At 39.4% G+C, this 22,537-nt stretch overlaps 1 pseudogene; it reads right to left on the bottom strand.

The window, feature by feature from the left end:
- Window positions 1-4,423: 4,423 nt before the first annotated feature.
- On the bottom strand, window positions 4,424-6,591 carry LOC101726529 (histone-lysine N-methyltransferase SETD5-like; annotated as a pseudogene).
- Between the last annotated feature and the right edge of the window lie 15,946 nt (window positions 6,592-22,537).

The raw sequence follows: 22,537 nt of genomic DNA, 5'->3' as shown, positions 1-22,537 counted from the left end.
AGACATTTTAGGTAAATTGATGCACCTAGAGGCCATACTCTTCAGTGCAATAAATCAAACACACGTGTAAATATCACATTGTCTCTCTGGTGTGACAAACCAAAAGTATAAATAAGGACCAAAATATATAATAGATATAGTAAAATAGGAAGAAATTGTTCAAAATTATACCAAGTGTGAGATACCTTGTTAATAATTAAAATGTTCTATAGAAAAAAGCATAGTATTAGGAAATGAGTTGAGAGATAGATTAGCAATTGAAAATATATTCTTTCGGGCTGGGGATTTAGCTCAGTGGTTTCGCCACCTGCTGCACAAGCGCAAGGACCCGAGTTCGATCCCCGGTACCAAAAAAAATTAAAAAATTAAAAAAAGAAATATATTCTTTTAAGATCACAATACACAGTGTATTTACAATTGTTATTCTCTAATCACTTTTTATGAAAAATTATTTTTCCATAGAACTGTTTTTATATTTTCTTTATTAATATCTATTTGTATTACATTAAAATTTTTTAAAAGACTAAAGCAAGAATTTACAGAGAAAGCTTTAATTGGAAAGCAAGAGAGAAGTAGGAAAAGACTCCAGGTTTAGTAGCTGGAGGTTGTATTCTCTGATACAGGGATTCAGACTGTCCCACCCAAAAACACAAGAGGCCAGCTTTTAAAAATTAGCTCAGGCTGGCCAGGGTCCAGTCCATCATTATCTCAATCCTGATTTCATAGTTCGGGTTAAATCTTCATGACTCGAGGGAGAGTTTGGTTTCCATAGGAGGAGTCCTTATGGCCTGAGGGACAATCTCCATCATGTGAGGCTCTGTTGGAATCCAGGGTGATTACAAGTTTAGGGCAATGGAGAATCTTGGAAATGGATCTGAATGTCCTTATAAATCTCTTATCCAGGTGTCCACAGTCTTGAAGGGTAATGAGATAGGTCAGGTAAATTTAGGGTTAATAAACGTTGTTTTGCCATCTTTTAGACAAACACTTCCTAAATGCTTAACATACCTGTATACAGAGCTGAAAAGGATTTGACCCAGAGTTTCACAAAATGAAGGTCAAGCATTATTCTACTTTTAGTTACCTGTTGGGTATTTACAGGCCTAAGCGAAGAATCACGGTTTTTAGCAAAAACCACTTTTAAGTCCCTGACTGACTCAGAAGAAAACACAAATTATGTTTTCATCAGTGACAATAGAGGCCAGAAAGCAGTGACATGACCTATTCAAAGTAACAGGCCCAGGAGTTTGATCTTTGTCTCTTTGCTGGTCTCTGACTATTTCATAACTGAGACAGCTTGCTATGTAATCTGATACCTTTTCACCAATTGAGCCACGGTAATCATTCTCCTAAAAAGAAAAGTTCTATAGTTCTACATAATCTGGCCTACGTGAAATAGCACTTCACATAATGTTGAATTGCACATCTTTCCTTCCCCCAGCAGATGGTGACATTTTATAGAATATGGATAAATTGTCCAAATGGACCAATGAGCTAAGTAAATAAAATAGAATTGTCACTTTCATTTTTCCTTTATCTACATCTTGAATTCAATTCCAAAAAGTATTAACCAAGAAGTTACATTTATAGAAGATCAATTATAAGAATCATAACTAACATAAAAAATAGTTTTTCAAACTTCTTCAATAACTTTGTTTACACAAGGTTTTCCCCAGATATTTTCTCATTTTGGCATCAGGTCACATCAGCCTACCTACTTACAAAAATAGAATAGCAAAGAAAAAGTATTAAAATGGGAAAATTTCTCTGTAAGTAATATCCACTTCTAGTTTCTCTTTGCTCCTTTCTTCCACAAAGACTCCTCACTTCTCTGTTTCCTAAATTAGTTCCTTAGAATTATAATATTCTTCCCATCTGAAGTTTCACTTCCTGTAGTTTCAGTTATGCACAGTTGACCACAGTCCAAAAATGTTAAATAGAAAATTCCAGAAATAAACAATTCATATGTTCTAAATGGCATGCTGTTCAGAGTAATGTGATTAAATCTAACATCTTCCTGCTCTGTCACACTCTAGGTGTGAATTGCCCCTTTATCTAGTGTATTCACACCACATACACTACCTGCTCATCAATCACTTAGTAGCCATCTCAGTTATTAGGTCAACTGTCACAGTGTTACAGGCTGGTGTTCAAGATACCCTTACCTTACTTAATAATGGCCCCAAAGATGCTGGCAACTTGGATATGCCAAAGAGAAGCCATAAAATGCTTCCTTTAAGTGAAAAGGTGAAAATTCTTGACTTAAGAAAAAAATTGTACACTGGGGTTGTCAAGATCTACAGCACAAAAAGATATTGAAAGAGACAGAGAACACACACATTATTACAATATATTATTATAATTTTTCTATTTCAATTTTAGTTATCATTGTTAAGCTCTCACTGTGACTAATCGATTAATTAAACTTTATCATAGGGTCATATGGATAGGAAAAGCATAGTGTATATAGGTTTTGGTAGTATCCAGATTTTAGGCATCCCCAGTGATCTTGGAACATATCCCTCCAAAATAAGAGGGACTACTGTATGTCTCCTTTCCTTTAAGCTCAATGCATTAATGTTTTCTTCTCTATTTTCTAATCTAAAGTATAGCATATAATTAAAATTTATTCTTAGATATATGTAATTCATAATCCCAGCTTAATATGTTAACTACAGGAAGGGTATTAAATTCACTAGTTCAAACCAAACATCAATTGAACATCTATTATATTTTGGTTGTTATTATGGAGCTCACAGTGTTTCCAGCAAAGGAAACAAACTCATAATAGTATTAAGAGGTGTTTTAATGCACAAGGTGTAATGTACAAAGTTCCATGAGAATACAGAATATGATTTTTTTTTTGGTACCGGGGATCGCTTGTACAGCAGGCGGTGAAACCACTGAGCTAAATCCCCAGCCAGAATATGAATTATTAATTCTGTTAAATGAACTTCATATGTGAACTTGAAATCTGAATGAGAAATCACAGATTGAGATATGAACAAAAGTCATTTCAGGCAGAGTGAACAACTTAAGCTCAGATTTAGGAGCATCAAGATAGTCACCATTTTTTATGCAAGCAAAAAAGTCTGATCAAAACACACAGTATTAAACACACTGTGTGCTGACAAAGCCAAAATGGAGGATGAAGGAAGAAGAGAAGGAAGAGGAAAGAAGTTGTAGGAAGTAACACTGTAGAAGTACAGACTGTGAAAACCTTTAAAAGGTATGCTTAGGAGTAAGAACAGAGCTGTAAAAACCATTATAAGATTGCTTAGGTGTACTGTCTTGATCATTTTGGGCTGAGAGTCATTTATAAGGGTGTGGAGGTGATAGATGATAGAAGCAGAGAGACCAATTAAGAAATATCAACCACACAAAGCTAATGAGGAAAAAGCAGTGTGGAATGATGAATAGCGGTGTCTTAGAAGAGCAACAGGTAATGGTGGAGGCATATTTAAAAAACATTCACGATAGACTTTATGAGCTAGGGTGACTGATTGGTTGTGGTACCTGAAAAGGGGAGAGGAATGCACAAAAATTACTCTGAAATTTCTAATTGGGGCATCTTGCTATGTAATGATAACATTACTCAATGTTATCAAATGTCAAAATGTTATCAAAAATCCAAGAGTAATAGCAGATTTTTAGAGGATTTGGCTTAGGAAAAGTATGAATTGAGGTTCCTGGGTGCTTCTAGGTGAAGATGTTTAGAATTAGAATTATAAGACCAACTGGAGTTTGGGAGAGGAATTTGGAAATGATATTTGAAACTGAATAGTGTAAACATTGGGAGAAGCCATGGAAATCAAAAGTCTCAAGTGGTTTAGCACAACAAGAAGAGGAGTCCAAGGATGGAACCATGGGATTTCCAATGTTTTGGGTGATGTGGGGACTATGAAGGAGATTAAGAAGGGGTGTTGGTTACTTTTCTCTCATTACTGAGACAAAATACCTGACACCCATAATTAATGGCGAAAAGGTTTATTTAGCTCACAGTTTGTAGAGGTTTCAGTTCATAGTTAGCAGGCTCAAAGGCAGTGGCACATGGCAGAGGGATGCTGCAGAGGAGAAACAGTTCATGGCATCCACACAGTAGCAAAAGCAACAAAGGGACTTTATTTTTTATGGTTAAGAATTTTATTATCAAAATTATTACATCTCTTGTGAGAGTTCAAATGTTACAGCAAGGTGTAAACACTCCACTTGAGAAAGAAGTGATACTTCTTCCCTTCCAAGAGTTCCCCCCATCTCCCCCCCTGCCCCACCCCGAGGTCTGGTCTTGACAGCACCCTGCCCACGCAGAGTGGCTGGGGTCCCTGCACGTGCCAGGCAGGGTGAGGGCCACCTGCCCACTGGCCTTGCCCCTTGGTTAACAGCCAAGGGGAGAATTCAAACCCCAGCCCAAATGGAGAGACATTTACATACATGTTATACAATTTTGACTCTTCAGTTGGGGCCTAGAAGGCTTTGCTGGAGATGCTATGGGGACTGGTTTTTCTGCAGCAATATCCCCTGCTTGGGAAGACCTCCAAGTGTTCACACCAATATTCTGTGGGGTACTTGGAATGGAAATGTTTGAAGCAGTGTTGCTAACTTCAGACTCAGGGGATCCAGTTTTTGTTTCTTCTCCAACAGGAGTTTCTGAGATGGTAGTAGTAATTTCTATGTCAGGGCTGCTCTGTTCTAAGGGCTGATCCCACCTTTCCTTTCTTTTCTCTAAGTTTTCAAAAGCATGAATGATGGCCTCAACTTTCTTGTCCTCCCGGGTCCTCCTGCTATGAGCTGGGTTCTCCAGGTCCTCTGTAACCTCTTCTTTCTCTTCTTCTGGTTTTTCTTCTGGATTTTCTACTTCTTCATGATCACTGTATACATTTACTTTTTCTGGAACTTCTTGTGGTTGTTGGTCATTATTCTCTTCTATAATCTCATTCTGCTGCTCCATCTGTAGCTCTTTCTGCCGTGCTTTTATACATCTAGTCTCTGCCTCAGTGGTGGGTAGGCTTGGAGGAGGTGGGAGTGGAAGTTCTGCAGCACTGGGATTTCTTTTCTTTTTAGGGTAATTCCAGTTTCCCTTGTGACATGCACAATCCACTTTATAATTACAGTTACTGTAATGTAATGGTAACCTCAGCATCCTTGGTGATGGCAGACACAACATAGATACATAGGTGAATCATCCCATCTGCAATCATGTGTTGCACCTCTGCATTTGGTGTACATGATCTTCTAATGAACCGAGCATCATTACCGAAAGTACACGCATCCACACACATCTCTACACCATTGAATTTTGAGTAGAAGAGCACAAAGGAATATGGGTTTTTGAAGAAAAGTCCATTGACCTCAAATTGCTGTCACAACATGACTTTCCCACGATACTCTATGATAAGAATGTCCAAAGCCAGATCTCTTGCAGCCCTCAAGATTTTTCAGTGCTTTTGAATTCCAGTGACTCTTCCCAGCTGTAGCTGCATTTGTGAACCAATAACTGTATTATTACAGGCCAATTCAGTCTTATTAATAGTGTCTAAAATAGCAGGCTTTCCCACAAATTCTTTGCTAGAATGTAGATGTTATTCAAGGGAATTTTGTACATCTGCACTGTACTGATTAGTGAAAGCTTCTTCATACTGATCAGTCCATAGTCTTATCCAATTTTCCCAGCCCTCAGTTGTATTCTCATCTAAATTCTGTGCTTTGGAGGGAGAATTCTTGATCTTTTCATCTTTGGTGCTGTACAACCCTTTTCTGGAGTCTTTTTTCGCTTTTTGGGCTTGGTTCTTCTAAGTTAAGGTGATGCTTGTAGGTGTGTGCTGTGCTGCTGTATACAACACAGTGGAAGAAGAAAGTGCTTCATCCCAGTTTTCTGTTGCACTGCTATCCCCATCTGATAAGTTGTCCTGCTTCCACCGTTGAAGTCTAATAATCTTTCCCCTGCTCATTCCCCTATTGCAGATAATTCAAGCCAAGGAGCACTAAGGAATCATCTGCACTTGTCACAGTTGAGAAAGAAGCCATCCTGAGAAAGATCACAAGGACATCAGATAGGAACAGTCTCTCCTTCAGAGTTCATGCTGTCTACAGCATTCCTCTATGGATGATGGCAGGACATGCAGGTCAGAACGAGGGATGATCGTAGTAGCATAAGGCAGTCCTCGACACCCATGCCTCAGAGTGGTTCCATAATTATAAGTGGAATACACGCTCTTCTTATTAACTGCTGGAATAGCCTCCACAGATTCAGGGCTCACTCCAGAAGTGGCCATGGGATCAAGAGTCTAAACTGAACCTGAACACATTCAAAACACCAGGATTTCTCCAGCCCAGACCCTAAGCCCTGGTACTGCCTGGAATAGACCTGGCTTCTGGGCATGTGCTGCCCCCTAGGCCCTTTGGGTCTCTTTTGCTGGATTTTCACACCCTGGTGTTTTGTGCCACTTCATTTTGAAAGGTAGGGGGCTTTCACTTCCTTTTCTGATCCAGCAGTCATATCTGAGTAAGATGTATCTGGTGTGGTGACTTCCAGAGGGATTGCAATGCTCATGACTTCCAACACAGCAGAGTGGAAATCACGGGGGCCAACTAATGGAGACTGACCACACTGAGAGTGGGGGTGAGCTGCAGAGCCTCAGCCAACATGTTACAGACATGAGGAATTCTGCTTTATAAAGACCACTGAATGTGAAGCCCCCCAAATTATCTGCCAGTATCTCTAAAGACCTTGTCCCACATGCGGCTGGGGCCTGGGCCCAGGCTGTGGCGCTCTGCACTCCTGAGAGGAGGCAAGACTTGAGTTAGGGCCAACGCAGTGCCTCGACATTTCCTGGCTGGGACCAACAAGGGACTTTAACAGTGTCTTTCTGCTCCTTTTATCTTATTCAGACTATGGGGATTAGGGCGGTGCCAAACCAAGCACTCACCTGTAGTGGTTTAGTAATCACACGCCCTTAATTCCAGCATTACACACTCTAGATTCACCCATCTCAGAAAAATCCCCACCTATGACTGCCTGAGGCTTTGGGGGGGACATCAAAACACAAGCCATGACAGCTCCAAGGACAGAAGAGGCCTCCAGGTTGGCGTGCCACGGCTCCTAGCCCAGAGGAGACTTCCAGGTCAGTGTGCCACAGCTGCCAGCCAGGAGGACACTTCCGGGTAGCTGTGCAATAGCTCCCAGCACAGAAGAGGCCTCCAGGTTGACGAGCCATGGCTCCCAGCACAGAGGAGGGCTCTGGGTTGGCATGCCACAGCTCCCAGCACAGAGGAGGCCTCTGGGTCAGCATGCCACGGCTCCCAACCCAGAGGAGACTTCCAGGTCAACGTGCCACAGCTCCCAGCCAGGAGGAGGCTTCCAGGTAGGTGTGCCATGGCTCCCAGCCTGGAGGAGGCTTCGGGGTAGGTGTGACACAGCTCCTAGCACAGAGGAGGTGAGCCCTGCAGGTGCCAGGAACACACGTGCACACAGACACAGACACACACACACACACACACACACACACACACTGTCGAAATGAAAAGACACGTAAACAAGCATCAGAACCAAACATCCAGACCACCTACAGTAACACCAAAAGGAAATGAGATGGAACACTCTGATACTCAAACACCTGGACTCCCTGAACTAGCAATGAAAGAGGATCTGGAAAAAATGAAATCAGAAATAATTTCTCACATAACAGCAAAGATTGTGCCCATAGTGCAAGACATGATTAATCTAGAGAGGACACAGATAAAAAAAAAATAGAGGATCTAAGGAACATGATGGAATCCCAACATAGGAAGCAAATGGACTCCATAAAACAGATGCAAACAGATTTCCAGGGGATTAAAAACTGCATTGAAAGTCTATGCAGCAGAATGAGCCAATATGAAGACAGAATTTTAGATATAGAAGATAAGATTGCAATTAGTGACCAGGAAAAGAAAAAATTCTTTAAATGCAGCAGAATGAGCCAATATGAAGACAGAATTTTAGATATAGAAGATAAGATTGCAATTAGTGACCAGGAAAAGAAAAATTGCTTTAAAATTGTAAGAGACCACGAGAAATCAATCCAGCAGCTGCTAGATGATGCAAAGAAGAATAATATAAGACTGATTAGAGTCAATGAAGAAACAGGAGAGAGTGCAGATGACATAAAAAAAAACTGTTCGCAGAAGTGATGGCAGAAAACTTCCCAAGCAGGGGAAAAGAATTTGACATACAGACAAGCGAGGCATATACGACTCCAATTAGCCTTGATCAAAAAAAAATCTACACATAGGCATATAATTGTTAAAATTCCAGAAACCCAACAGAAGGAAAAAATTCTACAAGCAGTTAGAGAAAAGAAACAAATCACATATAAAGGAAAACCCATCAGAATCACAGCAGACCTCTCAATGCAAACCCTCAAGGCAAGAAGAGCTTGGAGTGATGTGTTTCAGGCCCTAAAGGAAAGAAGCTCCAACCCAGATAGATGTACCCAGCAAAGCTATCTTTCAAAATTGATGGTGAAATAAAATACTTTCATGACAAAGGGCACCTTAGGAACTTCCTGAATACCAAATCAGCACTCCAAAAAATTTTAGATAAAATCCTAGGAAAAGACAATGAGGATCACAATCACAGTAAGCCCAGCAGAATGAATCCACCGGGCACGACAAGAAATTAAAAGCAAAGGAGAATCAAACCAAAAGAAAAAGTCATCACAATGATAACTCAATACGTATCAGTTATAACCATCAATGTCAATGGTCTCAACTCACCAATCAAAAGAAATAGACTGGCAGAATGGATCAAGAAGCAAAATCCAACAATATGCTGCATACAAAATACACATTTAATTCAAAAAGAAACTCATAGATTGAAAGTTAAAGAGTGGAAAACAATATTCCAAGTGATGGGAACCCGAAAAAAAGCAGGAGTAGCTATCGTCTTTGCAGACCAAGTGGATTTCAAACCCACACTCATTAAGAGAGAAAAAGAAGGACACTATAACCTTGTACAGGGAACAATCCAAGAGGAAGAGATGACAATCATAAATATCTATGCACCAAACAATAGTGCACCCAACTATATAAAACAAATACTAACGGACATGAAGAGTCATATATGCACTAATACAATTGTAGTGGGGGACCTCAACACCCCACTGTCACAAATAGATAGATCAACTAGACTAAAAATAAGTAATGAAATACTTGAACTCAAACTCTTGAAGAAATGAACTTAACAGATGTTTACAGAGTGTTCCACCCCACAAAATCAGAATACACATTCTTCTCGGCTGCACATGGGTCATTCTCCAAAATAGACCACATACTCACTCATAGAACATATTTAGGTAAGTGCAAAGGAATTGAAGTTACCCTTGTATATTATCAGATGGTAGTGTGATGAAATTGGAGACCAATACGAAAAGAAACTGCAGAAACTTCATAAACACATGGAAATTGAACAATTCACTTCTGAATAACCAATGGGTAACAGAGGAAATTAAAGAGGAAATCAGACAGTTCCTTCAATTAAATGACAATGACAATGCAACATATCAGAATCTATGGGACAAGATGAAACCACTCTTACGAGGGAAATTCATAGCAGTGAATACTCACATTAGGAAAACAGAGCGAGCCCAATTACACAACCTGATGCTGAACCTTAAGCTTCTAGAAAGAGAAGAGCAGGACAAACCCAAATCTCATACAAGGGAGGAAATTATAAAGATCAGAGGAGAAATCAATTCAATGGAGACTAAGAGAACAATACAAAAAAATCAATGAAGCCAAGAGTTGGTTCTTTGGAAGAATAAACAAACTTGACAAACCCTTAGCCAACCTTATCAGAAAAAGGAAAGAAAAAGCCCAAATCCATGCAATTAGGAATGAAAAGGGTGAAATTACAAAAGACCCAGCAGAAATCCAGAGGATCATCAATACCTACTTCAAGAACCTATACGCCAATAAGATGGAAAATGCAGAAGAAATGGACAGATTCCTAGACATGTATGAATTATCAAAGCTGAATGAAGAAGACCTAAAAATTCTAAACCCAATATCAACCAATGAAATTGAAAACGTAATTAAAAACTTACCAACCAAGAAAAGCCAGGTCCTTATGGCTTCACTGCTGAATTCTACAAGACATTTAGAGAGGAACTGCTGCCACTACTGTTTAAACTCTTCAATGAAATTGAAAGGGAAGCAATACTCCCAAATTCATTCCTGGAAGCAAGCATCACCTTGATCCCCAAAGCAGAGAAAGACCCAACTGAAAAAGAGAATTATAGGCCAATCTCACTAATGAATATAGATGCAAAAATCCTTAATAAAATCCTGGCAAAAAGAATGCAAAAGATCATCAAGCAGATCATACACCCTGACCAAGTGTGATTCATCCCAGGGATGCAGGGATGGTTCAACATACACAAATCAATCAATGTAATACACTATATCAATAGAGCCAGGGACAAAAACCATATGATCATCTCAATAAATGCAGAAAAAGCATTTGACAAAATCCAACACGCATTTATGATAAAAACCCTACAAAAAAACTGGAATAGACAGTCTCTACCTTAATCTGATAAAAGCCATCTATGAAAAACCAACAGCCAATATCATACTAAATGGTCAAAAATTGAAGTCCACACTAAAATCAGGAACAAGACAAGGATGTCCAATATCACCACTCCTGTTCAATACAGTTTTGGAGACATTAGCCATGCCAATTAGACAAGAGAAAGAAATAAAAAGAAAAAAGATAGGAAATGAAGACATCAAATTGTCATTATTTGCAGATGACATGATACTCTATATCAAAGACCCCAAGAACTCCACCAAAAGTCTTCTAGACTTAATAACCAAATTCAGTAAAGTAGCTGGATACAAGGTCAACACACAAAAATCAATAGCTTTCCTCTATACGAACAACAGACTCACTGAGACAGAAATAGGGCAAACAATTCCTTTCAAAATAGCATCCAAAAAACTGAAATACCTAGGAATCAACCTAACAAAAGAAATCAAAGACCTCTTCTCTGAAAACTATAGCACTTTGAAAAAAGAGATTGAAGGGGATATCAGAAAATGGAAAGATATCCCTTGCTGTTGGGTAGGAAGGATCAACATAGTGAAAATGGCCATACTTCCAAAATTGATATATAGATTCAATGCAATCCCAACTGAAATCCAAGAAGCATACTTCATGGACCTTGAGAAAACAATCCAAAAATTCATTTGGAACAAGAAGATACCCAGAATAGCAAAAGCAATTCTAGGTAACAGAGACATGGCAGGGTTTATCACAATCTCCAACTTGAAACTATACTACAAAGCTACTGTGATAAAAACAGCATGGTCCTGGCAAAGAAACAGACCTGAAGACCAGTGGAACAGATTAGAAGATGCAGAAACAACCCCAGGCACTCTGGGCCACCTCATCTTTGACAAAAGAGCCAAACACCCTCACTGGAGGAAAGATAGCCTCTTTAATAAATGCTGGTGGACAAATTGGGTTTCAACTGCTGAAGACTAAAACTAGACCTATATCTTTTACCATGCACTAAACTAAAATCAAAATGGATTAAGGATCTAAATATAAAAACAGAAAAGCTGAACCGGCTAGAACAGAGGTAAGGTGGAACTCTTCAAGACATTGGGGTAGGAAAAGACTTTATGAACAAAACCATAGTTGCCCGTGAAGTAGCACAAACAATCAACAAACGGGATCTCTTTTCACTAAAAAGCTTCTGCACTGCAAGAGAAACCACCAGCAGTGTGAAGAGACAACCCACAATGTGGGAAAAAATTTTCACCAGTGGTTCCTCAGACAAAGGTCTACTATCTCGAATCTATAAAGAACTTAAAAAAATCAGACCTCCCAAATTTAAAGACCCAATCCAAAAATGGGCATCTGAAATGAACAGACATCTCTCACACAAAGAAGTAGAAATGGCAAGTAAACATATGAAAAAATGTTCAACATCACTGGTCATTCGAGAGATGCAAATGAAAACAACACTGAGATTCTACCTCACTCCAGAAAGAATGGCTGTTATCATAAAATCAACCAATAACGAATGCTGGTGGGGCTGTGGGGAAAGAGGAACCCTGCTCCACTGCTGGTGGGAGTGTAGACTGGTGCAACCACTGTGGAAATCAATATGGAGATACCTCAAAGAACTAGGACTGGAAGTCCCATTTGACCCCACTATTCCACTGCTGGGTATCTTCCCCAAAGAATTAAAAGAACCACACCACAGTGATATATGTGCACCCATGTTCATAGCAGCACAGTTTGTAATAGCTACAACTTGGAAACAGCCCAAATGCCCATCAACTGGAGACTGGATCAAGAAAATGTGGTTTTTTAATAAAATGGAGTACTACTCACCCATCAAAAATGAGAAATTAGAGACATTTATTGCTAAATGGATGCACATTGAGGCGATAATCTTAAGTGAAATAAATAGGACACACGTGTAAATACCGAATAGTTTCTTTGGTGTAACTGAAAGTGTAAATAAGGACTAAAAGTTATAATAGATAATGTGAAATAGGAAGAAAAGGGGCAAATGGGAGGGGGAAGTGGGATGGGTAGGGGAAAGCAAAGAAGGGAATGGAATTAATATGAGAAAATGAAAAAACGGAAACAAAGTCTTTGTAAATAGGGAGGGCAGGGGAAGGGGATAAAAATAAGAACCAAGAGATTATGTAAAGGTGCATATCTCCAATGATGAATGTCATTATATTGTACACCTAAAATGTACCAATAAAAGGATATACCAAAAAAAACAAGCCATAACAGAAGGAGTGGCCTAAGAGTTAGGAAGCACAGGAAATGGAGTAGCGTTTAAGGGAAAAACATAGTGAGTGACTCTTCCTTTCATCATACAACCTCTGTATTTGTGGTATACACATATATGAACAGTTGTTTTAGAATAATCTTTACCCCATTTTGGCTAGAGCTTGGAAATCTGTATAGTCCTCACCATATGAGAAAGCCAATATGTTATGAATGTAAAGAAGTGAAAGTATTATGAAAGATATTCTAGCCGAGCATGGTGGCACACACCTGTAATCTAAGCACACCGGGAGGCTGGGCAGGAGGATTGCAACTGTGAGCCAACCTGGGAAACTTAGTGAGTTAATAAGAACTTGTCTATAAATGAACAAATGAAAAAGGGCAGGGCATGTAGCTCAAAGTCCCTGGGTTCAATCTCCAGTACCCAAAGGAGAAGGAGGAGGAGCAGGAAGGAAGAAGAAGGAGAAGGAGAAGGAGAAGAAGGAGAAGGAGGAGAAGGAGGAGAAGGAGAAGAGGAAGAAGAGGAAGGAAGAGGAAGGAAGAAGGAGGAAGAAGAAGAGGAAGAGAAAGAGGAAGAGGAGGAGGAGGAAGGGGAAGGGGAAGAAGAAGGAGGAGGAGGAGGAAGAAGGAAGAAGAGAAAGAGAAAGAAAGCTACCTTGACCTATATCCCTTAACTAATATTTTTATTTCTGCAGAGAAAAAGGTTATACTTAGCATACTTTACAAAGTGAATTCCATCACAATTTATGCTGTTCTTTTCACAGATAATTTACACATATTATACTAAGGAAGAAAAATGTATAAAATTGGAAAAATTCCTGTAAGAAGTGACTCTTTGCCCAGAAAATATCTTTGTTGATTTATATTTCTATTAGAAATTCCAAAGGGATCCAGTAACTGTGCTGTCATTAGATTTCAACAGAAAATCACCATTTCTGCCCTGCAGGAGGTAGCAGAGAAGGTTGGGACATTTATTCCTTTTAAGAGGTCAGGGAGCATGATGGATGCTATCCAAATTCCCTTTCAGGAATAAAGAAAATGTTGCCGAGGTGCTGGGAGTGGTGCCCTCAGCTGTCAGCAACTTCAGGGCCTGCCTTGGCTGAAGAGAGCTGCCTCACCCAAAGCTGCATCCTTCTAATAGTCAGCCTGCATCTAATAGCTAAATGACATGGGGCCTGGTCTGTTTCTTTGATTTGGGACAACTCCAAAAAGCCATCTCATCTTCAAAGATCATCATATGATAGACCATAAGAGATCTTGGACTTGAACTGCAACCTGGCTTTTCCCTCTGCCCAATTTTGAGTCCCAGTTTCTTTCCCTTCCTTTCCTTTTCCTTCCCAACAAGTGTTTATCTCAAGGGCCCTCTCTAATAAATCTTCTGTGTGCTAATCTCCATCTCAGTGTTGGCTTCCCAGGGAACTCAACCTCTACCAGGACTGAACCCATAGAGCTTAGACATGGGACATAAACAAACCCTATGTCCACTTCTTCATTCATTTGAGCTCAAGAGCTTGAGACAATATGATCAGATGAAAATCAGGTAGGACTATCTAGGCTTTTAGAATTTTACTCTTAAATTTACCTGCAATTAAATTCTTTTTTGTGTACAATCCTGAGTTTTGAGGAGTTCACCAAGTCATGTAACTACATCGCAGTCAAGATACAGAATAGGAGGTATAATGTGGCTCGCGGGTATAAACAGCAAATAAATACATGAAAAAATGTTCAACATCACTGGTCATTCAAAACATGCAAATGAAAACAATGCTGAGATTCCATCTCACTCCAGAAAGAATGGCTATTATCAAGATATCAACCAATAACAAATGTTGACGGGGCTGTTGGGGGAAAGGAACACTTCACTGTTGGGAGTGTAGACTGGTACAACCACTGTGGAAATCAGTATGGAGATTCTTCAAAAAATTAGGATTAGAGGTCCCATTTGACCCAGCTATTCCCCTTCTGGGTATGTTCCTAAAAGAAATAAAAGCATCATACAACAGCGATATATGCACAGCCATGTGTATAGCCACACAGTTTGTAATAGCTAAATCTTGGAAACAACTCAAATGCCCATCAACTGATGAATGGATAAATAAGATATGGGTTTTTATACAATGGAATATCCACTGTCATAAAAAAGGATAAGCTTGAGACATTTCTAGGTAAATGAATGCACCGTTAGACCATACTCTTAAGTGAAATAAATCAGACACACATGTTTAAGTATCGCATTATTTCTCTGATGTGAGAAACTGAAAGTGTAAATAAGGACCAAAATGTACAATAGACATGGGGAAATAGGAGGAAATTGTTCAAATGAGAAGGGGAACAAGGGCGAGGGATTTAGCTCAGTGGCACTGCACCTGCCTCACAAGCACAAGGTCCTGAGTTTGATCCCTGGTACCCTGGGGAAAAAAAAGAAGAGGAGCAAGGGAGAGAGATGAGTAAAGGAAGGAAGGGACAAGAAAAAAGAGAATAGAAGGAAAAAATGGAAACAAAGCTTTTGGAGGGGAACAGGGTAAAGGGAAGGGAATGGGCAAAAAAGAAGAAAGATATATCATGTGCAGGTACAAATTTCCTATAGTGAATGTTATCACTGTGTATATCTAGAATATACCAATAAAATTCAAATTTTTTTTAACTGAAAAAAAAGAGAGAGAGAGAGAGGAAGGCGCTTCTGGGCCGCTATTACACTGCTCCCAAGCCCAGAGGAAGGGGCTTTCAGGCCGCTGTTCCACCACTCCAAGGCCAGAGGTGGGGGCTTCCGGGCCACCATTCCACCACTCCCAGCCCAGATGTAGGGTCTTCCAGGCTACTGTTCCACCACTCCCAGCCCAGAGGATGTGAGCTGCGCAGGGCCTCCATTTGAAATAAGAAGGCTCGTAAACAAGTCTCAAAATCAGGCTTCCAGATCACCTACAGTAACCCCTAAGGGAAATGAGATGGAACACTCTGATACTCAACCACCTGGACTCCCTGAACTGGCAACAAAAGAGGATCTGGAAAAAATGAAATCAGAAATAATTTCTCAGATAACAGCAGAGATTGTGCTCATAGTGCAAGACATGATTAATAAATCTAGAGAGGAGCTGAGGAACATGATGGAATCCCAACATAGGAAACAAATGGAATCCATAAAACAGATACAAACAGATTTCCAGGAGATCAAAAACTCCATTGAAAGTCTACACAGCAGAATGAGCCAATGTGAAGACAGAATTTCAGATATAGAAGATAGATAAGATTACAACTAGTGACCAGGAAAAGAAAAATTGCTACAAAATTGTAAGGAACCACGAGAAATCAATCCAGCAGCTGCTAGATGATGCAAAGAAGAATAACATAAGACTGATTGGAGTCAACAAAGAAACAGGAGAGAGTACAGATGACATAAAAAAACCTCTTCACAGAAGTGATGGCAGAAAACATCCCAAGCAGGGGAAAACAGCTTGACATACAGATAAGTGAGGCATATAGGACTCCAACTAGCCTTGATCAAAAAAAATCTACACATAGGCATATAATAGTTAAGATTCTAGAAACCCAACAGAAGAACAAAGTTATACAAGCAGTTAGAGAAAAGAAACAAATCACATACAAAGGAAAGCCCATCAGAATCACAGCAGACTTCTCAACACAAACCATCAAGGCAAGAAGAGCTTGGAGCGACATATTCCAAGCCCTAAAGGAAAACAGCCTCCAACCCAGATTGATGTACCTTGCAAAACTATCTTTCAAAATTGATGGAGAAATAAGATACTTTCATGATAAAGGGCACCTTAGGAACTTCATGAATACCAAACCAGCACTCCAAAAACTTTTAGGCAATATCCTAGAACAGACTATGAGGGTCACAACCCCAGGATGCACAACAGAATGAACCCATTGAGCTAGACAAGAAATTAAATGTAAAGGGGGAGAATTCAACAAACACAAAAAGTCATGACAATGATAAGTCAATACGTATCAGTTATAAACATCAAGGTTAATGGTCTCCATCATGTTCCTGAGCTCCTCTCTAGATTTGTTAATCATGTCTTGCACTAGGGGCAGAATTTCTCCTGTTATCTGAGAAATTATTTCTGATTTCATTTTTTCCAGATCCCCTTTTGTTGCCAGTTCAGTGGGTCCAGGTGGTTGAGTATCAGAGTGTTCCATCTCATTTCCCTTTGGGGTTGCTGTAGGTGATCTGGAAGTCTGGTTTTGAGACTTATTTACATATTTTCTCATTTTGACTGGGGGGGGGGCGGGCTGCTGGTGCCTGCATGGATTACCTCCTCTGAGCTGGGAGAGGTGAGACAGGGGCCAGGAGCACTGGTAGGGATGGTGGCCCAAAAGCCCTTTCCTGTGGGCTGGGAGCAGCGGGAGGGATGGTGGCCAGGAAGCCCCTTCCTCTGGACCAGGAGCAATGGGATGGCGGCTCAGAAGCCCCTAAGTCTGGGCCGGGAGCAGCGGGACTCAGTACCCTGGTCTGGTGGTCCGGGGTCCTCTGCGTCTTTGTAGTGTGGAACCAGGTGGCTGTACAGAGGAGCGGGGCTGGGGGGTGGGGTCCAGTGGATTGTTGCTGGGGCGTGAGCTGATTCAGCATGTTCCATGGGACTTGGGACCTCGGTAGGGCCTGCGCAGACCTGCCTGTCTGCAGCAGGCTGATTTGGCGTGTTCCATGCGACCAATGTTAATGGTCTCTATTCACCAATCAAAAGAAATAGACTGCCAGAATGGGTCAAGAAGCAAAGTCCAACAATATGCTGTATACAAGAAACACACTTAATTCAAAATGAAACTCATAGACTGAAAGTTAAAGGGTGGAAAACAATACTTCATGTGACAGGAAGCCAAAAAAAAAGCAGGAGTAGCTATCCTCTTTGCAGATCAAGTAGATTTTAAACCAACACTGATTAAGAGAGACAAAGAAGAATACTACATCCTTGTAAAGGGAACAATCCAACAGGAAGAGATGACAGTCATAAATATCTATCCACCAAACACTACTGCACCCAACTATATAAAACAAATACTAACAGGCATGAAAAGGCATATATGCACTAATACAATTGTAGTGGGGGACCTCAATACCCCACTATCACAAATAGATAGATCAACTAGACAAAAAAATAACTAATGAAATACTAGAACTCAATCAAACTCTTGAACAAATGAACTTAACAGATGTTTACAGAGTCTTCCAACCCACAAAATCAGAATACACATTCTCCTCAGCTGCACATGGGTCATTCCTCAAAACAGACCACATACTCACACACAGAACATGTTTAAGTAAGTGCAAAGGAATTGAAGTTATCCCCTGTATATTATCAGACCATAGTGCGATGAAATTGGAGATCCATAGCAAAAGAAACTCAAAAAATTTCATAAACACGTGGAAATTGAACAACACACTTCTGAATAACCAATGGGTCACAGAGGAAATTAAAGAAGAAATCAGACAGTTCCTTCAATTAAATGACAATGACAATACAACATATCGGAATCTATGGGACACAATGAAAGCAGTCTTACGAGGGAAATTCATAGCAGTGAATACGCATATTAGGAAAACAGAACGAGCCCAATTAAACAACCTGATGCTGAACCTCAAGCTTCTAGAAAAAGAAGAGCAGGACAACCCCAAAGCTCACACAAGGGAGGAAATTATAAAGATCAGAGGAGATATCAATGCAATGGAGACTAAGAGAACAATACAAAAAAAATCAATGAAGCCAAGAGTTGGTTCTTCGGAAGAATAAACAAACTTGACAAACCTTTAGCCAACCTTGTCAGAAAAAGGAAAGAAAAGGCCCAAATCCATGCAATTAGGAATGAAAAGGGTGAAATGACAACAGACCCAGCAGAAATCCAGAGGATCATCAATACCTACTTCCAGAACCTATATGCAAATAAGATGGACAACACAGAAGAAATGGACAGATTCCTAGATACATATGAATTACCAAATTTGAACGAAGAAGACCTAAAAATTCTGAACAACCCAATATCAACCAATGAAATTGAAAATGTAATTAAAAATATATCAACTAAGAAAAGCCCAGGCCCTGATGGCTTCACTGCTGAATTCTACAAGACATTTAGAGAGGAACTGCTGCCACTACTGTTTAAACTCTTCAATGAAATTGAAAGGGAAGCAATACTCCCAAATTCATTCCTGGAAGCAAGCATCACCTTGATCTCCAAAGCAGAGAAAACCCAACTGAAAAAGAGAACTATAGGCCAATCTCACTAATGAACATAGATGCAAAAATCCTTAATAAGATACTGGCAAACAGAATGCAGAAGATCATCAAGAAGATCATACACTGTGATCAAGTGGGATTCATCCCAGGGATGCAAGGATGGTTCAATATACGAAAATCAATTAATGTAATACACTATATCAATAGAGCCAAGGACAAAAACCAAATGAGTATCTCCATAGACACAGAAAAAGCATTTGACAAAATCCAACATGCATTTATGATAAAAACCCTACAAAAAATTGGAATAGATGGTCTCTAACTCAAACTGATAAAAGCCATCTATGAAAAACCAACAGCCAATATCATACTAAATGGTCAAAAACTGAAATCCTTCACACTAAAATCTGGAACAAGACAAAGATGTCCACTATCACCACTCTTGTTCAATATACTTTTGGAAACATTAGCCACGCCAATTAGACAAGAGAAAGAAATAAAAGGAAAAAAGATAGGAAATGAAGAAGTCAAATTGTCATCATTTGCAGATGACATGCTACTCTATATAGAAAACCCCAAGAACGCCACCAAAAGTCTTCTAGACTTAATAATCAAATTCAGTAAAGTAGCTGGATACAAGGTCAACACACAAAAATCAATAGCTTTCCTCTACACGAACAACAGACTCACTGAGACAGAAATAGGGCAAACAATTCCATTCACAATAGCATCCAAAAAACTGAAATACCTAGGAGTCAACCTCACAAAAGAAATCTAAAACCTTTTCCCTGAAAACTATAGCACTCTGAAAAGAGAGATTGAAGATGATATCAGAAAATGGAAAGACATTTCTTGCTCTCGGGTAGGAAGGATCAACATAGTGAAAATGGCCATACTTCCAAAACTGCTATATAGATTCAATGAAATCTCAATTGAAATCCCAGGAGCATACTTCACAGACCTGGAGAAAAAAATTCAAAAATTGATTTGGAAGAAGAAGAGACCCAGGATAGCAAAAGCAATTCTAGGTAACAGAGACATAGCAGGAGTATCACAATCTCCAACTTGAAACTATACTACAAAGCTACTGTGATAAAAACAGCATGGTACTAGCAAAGAAACAGACCTGAGGACCAGTGGAACAGATTAGAAAACGCAGAAAAAACGTCAGACACACTCAGCTATCTCATCTTCGATAAAGGAACCAAACATACTCACTGGAGGAAAGATAGACTCTTTAATAAATGGTGCTGGAAAAATTGGGTTTCAACTTGCCAAAGATTAAAACTAGACCTATATCTTTCACCGTGCATTAAACTAAAATCAAAATCGATTAAAGATCTAAATATTAAAATAGAAACACTGAATCAGCTGGAACAGAGGTTAGGTAGAACTCTTGAAGACATTGGTGTAGGAAAAGATTTTATGAACAAAACCTCAGTTGCCCGTGAACTAGCACAAACAATAAACAAGTGGGATCTTATTAAAAACCTTCTGCACAGCAAGAGAAACCACCAGCAATGTGAAGAGACAACCCACAATGTGGGAAAAAATCTTCACCTGCTGTTCCTCAGACAAAGGCCTACTATCTCGAATGTATAATGAACTTAAAAAGATCAGACCTCCCAAATTTCGAGACCCAATCCAAAAATGGGCATCTGAAATGAACAGACATCTCTCACACAAAGAAGTAGAAATGGCAAATAAATACATGAAAAAATGTTCAACATCACTCGTCATTGGAGAGATGCAAATGAAAACAACACTGAGATTCCACCTCCCTCCAGAAAGAATGACTGCTATCATGAAATCAACCGATAACAAGTGCTGGCGGGGCTGTGGGGAAAGAGGAACCCTGCTCCACTGCTGGTGGGAGTGTAGACTGGTGCAACCACTGTGGAAATCAGTATGGAGATACCTCAAAGAACTAGGACTGGAAGTCCCATTTGACCCAGATATTCCCCTGCTGGGGATCTTCCCAAAAGAAGTAAAAGAATCATACCATAGTGATATATGTACGCCCATGTTCATAGCAGCACAGTTTGTAATAGCTAAAACTTGGAAGCAGCCCAAATGCCCATCAACTGGAGACTGGATAAAGAAAATGTGTTTTTAAAAAATAAAATGGAGTACTACTCAGCCATCAAAAATGAGAAATTAGAGACATTTATAGCTAAATGGATGCACATTGAAGCCATACTCTTAAGTGAAATAAATAGGACACACGTGTAAATACCAAATAGTTTCTCTAGTGTGAGAAACTGAAAGTGTAAATAAGGACTAAAAGGTATAATAGATAATGTAAAATAGGCAGAAAAGGGGCAAAGGGAAGGGGAAGTTGGAGGGGTAGGGTAAAGGAAAGAAGGGAATGGAATTACTATGAGAAAATGAAAAAATGGAAACAAAGTCTTTGTAAATAGGGAGGAATTGAGGGGTTGAAAAGAGGGCAAGGGAATGCGGAAAAATAAGAACCAAGAGAGATTATGTAAAGGTGTAAATTTCCAATGATGAATGTCATTATATTGTATACTTAAAATGTACCAAGGATTAAAATGAATTGATAATGCAAAATAGGAAGAAAAGATCCAAAGGGGTAGGGGAAGTGGGAGGGTTAGGGGAAAGAAATAAGGGAAAGGAAAAATGATGAGAAATGGAAAAAAAAGGAAACAAAGTCTTTATAAATAGCGAGGGGTGGAGGGGGTGAAGGGAGGGCAGGGAATGGAGAAAAAATAAGAACCAAGATACATCATGTAAAGGTACAAGTTCCCAATGAGAAATGTAAATGTATTGTATACCTAAGATGTACCAATAAAAGAATTTAAGGAAAAAAAAAAAAAACTTTGAAGTTTGGGACTGTGATGCCCCCTGCCTTGTCCTTGTTGTCCAGAATTGCTTTTGCTATTCAAGGTCTTTTTTGGTTCCACATGAATTTTAGGATCGAGATTACATTAAATCTGTACAACAGTTTTGGAAATATGGCACCTATCTAGGAACAGGAGATTTCTTTCCATTTTTTATATCCTCTTCAATCTCCTTTTTCAGAGTATTATAATTTTCATTGTAGAAATCTTTCACTTTTCTTGGTTAGGTTAATTCCTAAGTACAGTATTTCATTTTTCTGGATGCTATTGTGAAAGGTATTGTTTCCCTAATTTCCCTCTCTTTGAGTTTGTTATTGTTGTACAGGAACCCTACTGATTTTTGAGTGTTACTTCCAATCCTGCTACACTACTAATTGCTCTGGCTCATGTTTTGAGAACTAACTATATTGAACAGGAGTGGTGATAGCAACATCCTTGTCTTGTTCCTGATTTTAGAGTAAAGGCTTTCAGCTTCTCTCCACTTGGCTATTGGTTTGTTATAGATGGCTTTTATCAGATTGAGGTAAAGACCTTTTATAGCTATTGCCTTCAGGATTTTTTTTTAATCATGAATGGAAGCTGGATTTTGTCAAATGGTTTTTCTTCATCTATTAAGATTTTCATGTGGATTTTGTCCTTGCTTCTGTTTATGTGGTGTATTACATGTATTGATTTTTGTATGTTGAACC

This window comes from Heterocephalus glaber, unplaced genomic scaffold (assembly GCF_053883595.1).
Source record: "Heterocephalus glaber isolate CG9 unplaced genomic scaffold, H.glaber_assembly_v1.0 deba00001547, whole genome shotgun sequence".
NCBI lineage: Eukaryota > Metazoa > Chordata > Mammalia > Rodentia > Bathyergidae > Heterocephalus > Heterocephalus glaber.
This window is presented reverse-complemented; position numbering and strand designations above follow the sequence as displayed.